General features: G+C 41.6%; 1 protein-coding gene across 2 annotated transcripts in view; it reads right to left on the minus strand.

Annotated features, from left to right (window-relative positions):
* The window catches only part of FER (FER tyrosine kinase), a 175,524-nt gene extending 169,100 nt beyond the window's left edge, over window positions 1-6,424 (minus strand). For both annotated transcript variants that reach the window (XM_065655872.1, XM_065655873.1), the window contains exon 1: window positions 6,381-6,424. The gene's annotated coding sequence lies outside the window, so the exon portion shown is untranslated. The remainder of the gene's footprint in view (window positions 1-6,380) is intronic.
* Window positions 6,425-9,114: the final 2,690 nt, after the last annotated feature.

Below are 9,114 nucleotides of genomic sequence, written 5' to 3' on the forward strand. Positions count from 1 at the left end.
TATGGTTTATTAAACCCTCTACTTAGTTAACTCACTGTTCATTCAGTCTTCTTGAGGTCATTTATCTCCTCAGCATCACTGTATCACATTTAATGCAGTTTGATTGCACAGTATTCCGTAAAGAAAGCCAGACCACAAGGAACACAAGCCCACAGAGAGTCGTGCCTGTTCCCAACAGCTGATATTACAGACCGTTGCACTGCAGGAAATATAACATACTGTGTGGTTTGGTAAAAGGTGTCGTGTCAAGTTGCTGTTCCTGAGCTGAATGACTTTTCCTTTGCATGCTCTGTATCCTAAAAGATACTCACTGGGATAACTGTCTCTGTTAAATGAGATACAGTTACTCTTACTATAGAGTCATCAGAAAGACAGACAACTGAACCATGCATTTGCACCTTCTTAAATTCTTGAAGTGCATAACAAATTTTAATACATACCTTTTACAGATATATACCAGGGCTAACTTTTCAAGATACATGAAGAAACCTACCCTTCCTTTTTATATCCAGTCAGTTTTGTTTGGGTAACATCAGCCTTCCCAGTCATAAAGAACACTCCTTCTGACAGGTATTAGTATCATTTGAAAATGGATAAATTAATCAGGCTTTAATTAATCAATGTTATAACATTAAAAGTTGTGCATGTTTAGCCTCCCAGGTCTCTGGAAAAATGGTCCTGAAGTGCACATGAGCAAAAAAAATGCATGCTTGGACTCTTCCTATGGAAATTTATTTGCATACATAAGATTCAGTCTAACTGATCTTTATTGCAACAGATTTCTTTTATCCCCCGTCTTTCATCCTGTATATCAAAAGTATTCTTTCCAGGAATTATATCAAACAGTTAACTTCTTATTTACAAGGCAAATGTTCTTCAAGATGTAGCATGATTCATGGATATTACTCTAGGAAAAAAAAAAAAAAAGAGGTATGGTAATGTTTGTATTGCAGGCAACAGCTATGTAGATCCCTCAGAATTCTTGCCTTACTGTACTCTGAGTCAGTTGAAGAGAATTTGATCGCATCTTTACACCTGAAATTCCAACTTAATCTGCAAAATTCTGTAGAGGGGCACAAACCATCCTATTTTAACAGTCAAATGTTAACAACCGTTTGCTTAATCACTGCTTTGGAAATGGCACCTCCCACTCACTGAAATCAGACTAACCACATCCACACTGCAAATCCCTGCATCTCCACTAGGCTCCTCAAGTCTGGCTGGTTTGACTTCGGTGATGAAACACTAGAGCACAAGACATCACCGTGTCACCGCCCACCAGAATTATGTTTTCACAGCATGATACGCTGGGTATGCAACGCATGCTCTGTAGAACCATGAAGCCTCAGGTTTAAGGACACAAGGCACACAGGGCTAGGATACCTCTGGAAGATCGTTCTGCATAAGACACAAATCTGCTACGGTGTGCATTGGTATTGTGGCTGGAGCAGAGCTTGAAGAAAACAACCCTGTCAGCTGTGGGCCGGTTTCCTTTCAGGGGGTACCAGCTGCCTCCAGAAAAGCAGAGTTAGAAAGCACGCAGCATGTGAAACTAAGAGGCCATGGAAGAAGACAAGCAGTGAATCAAACTGAGATTTTTACCTCAATAAAGATGTGTGTAATTACCTCCTCATATAAAAAAGAATAATTTAGATAAATTACATGATCTAGATGCCAGTTAAATTTGCTAAAATTTAGTAGCTTAAGATTACTTAACACATTTGCTGATGAGAGATTTCCCACTCCAATTTCAACATTCACCTAATCGAAAAGGCAGAACTGGGTATTGAAAGGACTTCCTCTATCTTTGTTACAGACCTTTTAACCCTTTATAACACTTTGCTTTTTGGCTGTGCACTTCAACTGCTAACATTTTTCTGTATTTGATGAATCAGCATTTCCTTTTATCTGGTGAACTTCAGTTATCACATCTGCTGAACTGGTAAACAACTATATTATGGAAATTACAGAAAATACATTCTCCTTGGGAGAAAACATACCATTCACAGTATCAACATACAACAAATATACTCACACCAACAATAAACAAATGTGTGTTTTTCTGATTCCATGCTTTATATGGTTTAATCACTAAAAAGGTGCTCCAACATTCGGCTGAAGGGATAGTATAATTGTTTTAAAATACCATTATTTACAGTGTTAAAGCTGTCACATTTTTTAAATTTAGCCACTTCACTTAACCGCACCCCTTATTTGGAATTCTCAAAACTTACTTGGCATACAAATACTGTGGTGTACTATTTTACATTCATGAACATTTTAAATCAGAAGCCACAACTACAAAGCCACATGCTATCTGAAAGAAACCAAAAACATTAAAGAAAACATAATTCACAAAATCTGTATTTTAACAGACACGGTGTCAGTACAATATACTAAACAGATTCTAACAAACTCTTCAATTTAATAGCAGATAGGACAAGCTTTAGGTATTGAAAGATTAAAAAGACCCTACTCTTATTCGTTTATAGGTCCACCAAGGGTGAATTTTGTGATTTACCAGCCCACTGGCTAACATCCTCCAACAGCTGAGTCATTATTAATATGTTATTTGTTTGAGCATTACAGCACTAAATATTCAATAAAATTATTCCTGCCTTTATTAAATAACCATTAAATCTATGCCCTTTCTCACTCCAGTCTGCTTTGTACTGAGACAAAGAACTTACTACTGCCATTCTCAGTTCAAACAGCAAACATCATAAATGCAATGATGAACCATATAAGTTACAATACACTGTCAATGTATGGAATAAGATTTTCCAGTTTTTCTAAAGCAAAAAGCTAGGCATAAACAGAGCTGGAGAAAGCAGCAAACCTGACAAATCAAGTGCTAAAATTAAGAGATTCACAAATTGAGGATGAAAACCTAAATGCCACCCTCTTTGGAATATGCATTATGTGATCATGTAATTACTTCCACAGTGCTTTTCTCCACAAATGCCTGACTCATTTATTATTGAGGACGGAGTGCTCTAGGGATGACTCAGCATTCTGTCAGAGGGGCTCATCTCCACGACTCTATCACACTCATTGCTGTAATTGTATGTCTCCCAGTTTCTAAACAGGCAATTTCAGGGAACAAAGGGCTTATGATTAATGCACTTCAACACTATTCTGGATTCTATTTCTGCTTCTGGCAAAGAGTACTTACATAATATGCAACAACTCATAAACTTTTCACAGGTTGCCCCTACTTAAAACGTAATTGATTTTTCATTAGGTCTTAATTATGGCAATTTATTTTGATGCTTAAGCTTAATTTCTTAATGTGTCAGCTCCTTATGTTAAAATAATCGCTTCCAAAACCATAATATGAAAAAAAGGCTGTGAGATCAAACGATGACAATTACAAGAGAGCTTGCAAAAGCACTGTCTTCAGATCCAGATCTGGATATCATCTAGCAAATTTCCTAATACATTATAAACTACTAAGTAGTTATTCGTTAAGTATTTTCATTACTACCACTTAATAAGACAGGGTTCCAAATGGACTACAGTATTGCGCAACCAATATTGTAAATCACACCTAAAGGACAGATTAGGAGTACAATTAAAATGCTTTTATTTCTCCCTTAACAGTTGAAAGGTTCATGTGATAACCTCAATCGACAGCTACATCACAAAAATGTCTCACAGTACACAACTACTGCTGTTACTCCGTGTCACCCTACCAACAACATAAAGGCAAGATTTGGCCCAAGTAGTAACTCTCCCCTCAGCAGAAGAGTAACCATATCAGAAAGCAAATGTTATACAGCAGAATCATGTTGCATATTTACATGCACAGTATTAAACCCTTTAATTCCCTATTAAAATGGTGAATACTCAACAATTCCAAGACTGCCTCTACTGTATGATAAACCTCTCCACTAAGTTTTCAAAATACATTTTTATAAGGCAAATACATCAACACTATAATTAAGACAGTACTAAGTGGACAGTTATATCTTAAGATAGGAGCATATATGCAGTTTACTTCCTGTTGGAGTTAACTCAGGTTTTCCTCTCTGCTACTGCTGCTGCTTCTCCTCTCTCTGCTCCCCTCCCCACCCCCCCCAGCAAAAGAATCCCCTTTCCTCTTCCTAGACCCACTTCCCACACACTGCAAAAAACTCCTCCCTGCGAAATGATGACCTCATGCTGCTTACTTATCCCATCTCCTCGTACGGAGCAGCTGCGGGCTTGCTGCCAGCTTTCTCCGCCTTCAGGCTGACATGGCATCAAATCTTCCTTCGCCCCGCGGCTTCCCCGCCGAAAGCACCGGGAAGCAGCACCAGGAAGGGCAGGGGGGCAGAAGGAGGGGGTGTCCGCACGGACAAAGCGCAGACGGACAGACGACTGCCCCAGACTCGCGTCTACCACAAACTCCCTCGGCGTCAGCAAAGCACCTCTCCTCTCCATTGCGTTTAGAACCAAACTGAACATTTTTGGTATGGAAATGCATCATACCTTACCTAACGCAGTGCAACCCCATGGATCTGCATCTTGCTTCCCCACATTAAATCTCTTCATCCCAGTGAAGCAAATGTTACCTCTCCTCCTCTCTTACAGAAGACGTGTCTTATATTCCTCCGTATCACTCTACTTCAAAATTCACCCATCACTTCTTTGGCCTGTCTTCATTTTCAAGTGTCTCCTCAGTGTGATTTCTACATGATCACTTTATACACTCGCAATCCAACTACCAACTGAAGAAGAACCTTCCTTTGAAAGATTTGGTTGTGACATGAAGTTACAGTTGTAGGAAAGCAGGAAAAGATCTTGGTGATGGTTAACAGAGCATTTGCTCAGTTAAAAAGTAACCTTGTGTATACAAGACCCGATCTGCTCCTTCAAAGAAATCACCCCAAAGCTCATTTCTTCTGGAGTTAACATTCCACGCACGTGTATTTTAAACTTGTAACAGTACTGACAATTTTCTTCAACACATTAAAAAGGAATTTATAAAAGGAGAGAACACACCTTTGTCTCACCAGCAATAATCATTACTGTAACTCAACATACAATATGTCCATCATTTGCAATTCATTTTGGCTGTGAGCAGATTAAAAGTATGAATGTCCCGCCTTCTAGAGTCTTCCAAACACTAGCACATACATGTAGTAAACTGCATCAGTGATCTTTTTATTAGATATTATTTAGTAGGTACAATTAAATGAAAATAATACCCAGTAAATTCTTTTGGTCTTAAAGTTTCAGACACTGCCCAGGTTTTTCTTACATCGCAACTTGTTAAAAGCAGCTGTGTTAAAATACAGCAGAGCATCAAGGTAATTTTGCGCATGTTTGTTAGAAAGCGGGGAAAAGTTACATGAGCTAATTGGAAAGCACTGCACCTTTCTCACAAACAAAAGACAAATTGGCTTGTTTAACAGCATAACAAAACCCTAGGTGTTCACATAGAATATGACACAAGGGTGTATGCTTGTGTAAATTCAAACAAAATACAAACATATTCCAATGTGAAAAGGGACTTTTGATGCCCTTTTATATATGTCATTCTCAAATACCAAATATGTGAGCATTTCAGATCGCTGCAGATATGAGACTCACAAGGCATAAAAACACACATGAAATAAGCCAGGGCAGCAGCACTAAAGGACCTTTCTATGTAAGCTCTAAATATAATGTGTAAGTTAAGAAAATGGCTGTTGTCCAGGATTGTCACGGGAGAGTAGGAGGAATCAAAAAAAAAAAAAAAAACAAAACCAAAAAAACCAGCAGGGGCGTTGCATTTATTGGAGGGGGGGCGCACATCACAGTTTCAATTGGTGGCTGGCGCGTCCGCCCGTTACTCGCAGCAGCCACAGCCCGGCCATCCGTGGCGCAAGCGGAGCGCAGGAGGGGAACAGCCATGCCGGCTGCCGGTGGGGACAGGCGTCACAGCACCCTGGCCGAGTCAGCCCTTTCCCCCCTCCGCCCCCGAGCCCGGACACCGCCAGGCGGGGCCGGGCCCCCCCCGACCCCTCGCAGGCCCCCGCGCCCCCGGCCCGACGGCAGCCCCGGGGGCGGGGATCTGCACCCGCCGCGCTGCCTGCCCCGCCGGGGCGGAGCCGCCGCCGGGCGAGAGGCGGCCCTGACGTCTCCCCGCGCCACCGCCGCGGGAAGCGACCGGATGCCGCCGCCGCCGCCGCCCCCTCAAAGGAAAGCAAGAGCGGCGCCGGTGCCCGCCCCGCCCCGCTGGCCCGCAGGTAAATCCCCGCGCGGGGCCTACCCGCCCCCTGCACCGGCTGCCGGCTGGGCGGGCGGGCAGGACACGGCAAGGGGTGAAGGCGGCCGCCCCCTGGCCCGGACGCCGCTCCCGGAGCGCGGGCACCAGCGGCGGCGCCACCGCCCCGCGCACGGCACCTTCCTACCTGACAAGCCGAGCCCCTCCGCCACCGCCGGCGTCACGGCCCCACCAGTGCCACGTGACCGAGACCAGCCAACCAGCGCCAGGCTCCCCGCTCCCTCTCAGCCAATCCGAGCGCTCCCCGCCTCATGGTGACGCGCTGCAGCTGACGACCAGTCAGCGAGAGAATATGCACCACCGCTGCCGCCCCCCGGCTGGGAGGGACGGCGCGATTGGAAGGCGAGCCGTGGCGCTCCTGGGGGGCGGGGTTTCCCCTCCTCGCTCCGCCTCCGGCGCGAGGTGCGTCCGTTTCCCGGCAACGATTTTCCTTAAAACTTCTTGTTTTAAAAGACACGCCTAGAAATACCTTAGGGTTAATGGGCACTGAAGATTAAATTCGAGGTTTAATAACTGGTAAGGAATATTTACATAATTACACTACGATACAATGTACACCGGGTTTAAAGTATTTGTGTAATTTTTATGCTGTTTATTACTTTATCATGGAAATGTAGGTGTGAACATAAAAGAAATGTATGAGACTAAAAGATGGCAAATCCTGAGAAAACAACTCCTGGACATCACAGGTCATGGACAGGTAGACAAGGAGTCTGATGTTTTGTCCCCTCACCAACTCAGCATCAGGAATAAAAAATTTAAAAAAAAAAAAAAAAAAGGGAGGAGCGGGGGAGAAAGAAAGCAGAAAAAAAAGGAAAAAGAGGAAAATTAGAAATTGCTGTTATTCTGACACTAAACAGCTAAACAGGGTTAGGGAATCTTCATGAATATTGAACTGTTGTTTGTTGTCTTTCGTAACAAATTGTGTTTAAAGCAAATAAAAATCTCAATTTAATTAAACACTATAGTAATAAAAAAGTCTGATACCACGATGCATTTCATACATGCAGAAAAACATAAGAAACCCATAACAGATTAGTTTAGAGTTACAGACAAATACCCTTTCTCAAGCGGTTGCCAGTTGCGGGTATTTAGGAGGAAGTGTAAACAACAGGATGTAAGCAGAGCAATCATATTGCAATCCACAGCTTCTTAAACTAGAATTTTCTTTTAGGTTACAGTATTTAAAAAACTCTAGTGCAGTGCGCAGCTTTCTACCTCCATTTAAGCCATTTATGGCTTTTTCTTTTAAAATATCTTATAGAAATAATTTCCTTTATTATCTGTTTATCAGATGAGAAAGAATTAATTTCTTTTGAACCTCATCCATATGCATCTTGAGACAAGTTGAGAACTATATACAGTGAGAAGCAAGTTGGCATAATACTACATGCACAACAGAGAAAAACGTCAAAAGCTATTTGATTGTAGAAGAAAGTGGGAGGTTATGATGTAATTTACATTTGGATACTTTTCAACGATCTTATATTTGGGATAAAATCTTAATTTAGTTAGAAATACTGAATTCCATATAAGAAATCATCAATGACAGGGTTTTATGGCAAATGCACATGCAAACAGCCTGATTCAGTCTTAGTTCAGCCATATTCAAACATAACCTATTTTACTGGGCAGATATCTTGTCTGTCAAGCTGCTCACCTACCTAAATAAGATCTTTTATGATTAGGTCTACAGTTTGGTAATTTACCTGGCCTTGAGACTCTTGAACCTGAGGAAAACTGGTAGGCAACAGTATGAGGGTAAGAAATCTCACCTTGTTACCTTTCTGATTAGAATCTTTTAAACTTTACTGAAGAAGCAGCTTGACTTTTGAGAAGAAAGTATCCCTTGGGTTTTTTTGTAGTATGTTTGCGTTTTGTTTTTTTTTTTTCCAAAGCTTTTAGATATTTGTTAAAGATGAAAAAAAGCTAGGCCTGTACTATAGCCACTGCGATATAGTGTAGTCATAGGCATACTATTTCAGAAATCAAATTGCTAGTTTAATTTAGAAAATGCAATTACTAGTTCAATATGAAGAACTTTAGAAGTATATTAGTAGATGCAGTTAAAAGCCAAATTAACGACTTTATTTCTACCAGGCTGCAGATGCTAATCCTTTTCTCTCTTCCCTATCCCAGTCTTCCTGATCTGCATACATTCCTCTGCTCAGCCACATATGTGATTTCCTCTACCCCATTCTTACCTGACCTGACCCAGGGCTCACCGTCTAACTCCAGAAACAGTGAGGCCGAGTCCTAAAAGTATTCAAAGGAACGAAAAAGTATGAGGAAAATGAACGCGCTTTTGCTTCAGCGCATTCTATCAGTCCCTGGACATACTTTCCTCCAGCCTCTCCCCTTTGCTCCTTTATGGAGCACATTAAATCTATAGCTTCATGCTAAACCAAAGCTGATCAGCATCAGTACTTTAAAACTGAATGGTTTGAACAATGGTGGCATTGAAGCATTGTTTCAGACCTTACTGCAAAATTGTCTCCCAAGAAACTCAGCAAGCTCCTGAACACATGCAGAGTTCTGTGGTGCAACACCTCAGCACCCACCATGCAGAGCACTTCATGGCTCAACTAGGTGAAACGATAGCAGCTGTCTAGTAAAAATACCTGAAAAACTCAGTTTAGAATCCTGGGTCTGTCTTTTCCTCTCACATGCATCTTCTTCTGTATGATCATGCTTTAATTTTTGCTGGCTTCCCAACTACTAGAGGATTTTCAGTCAAGCTATCATAATCTGTTTGCCCACCAACATGACCCTAGAAATACCAGAGGATTTGCTCCTTATATAATTAAACTCTTGTCCTATTTGGTTAAGCTCTAGATCTCAAGAATCCTTTTCTTTTTGTT

This window comes from Caloenas nicobarica, chromosome Z, assembly GCF_036013445.1.
Source record: "Caloenas nicobarica isolate bCalNic1 chromosome Z, bCalNic1.hap1, whole genome shotgun sequence".
NCBI lineage: Eukaryota > Metazoa > Chordata > Aves > Columbiformes > Columbidae > Caloenas > Caloenas nicobarica.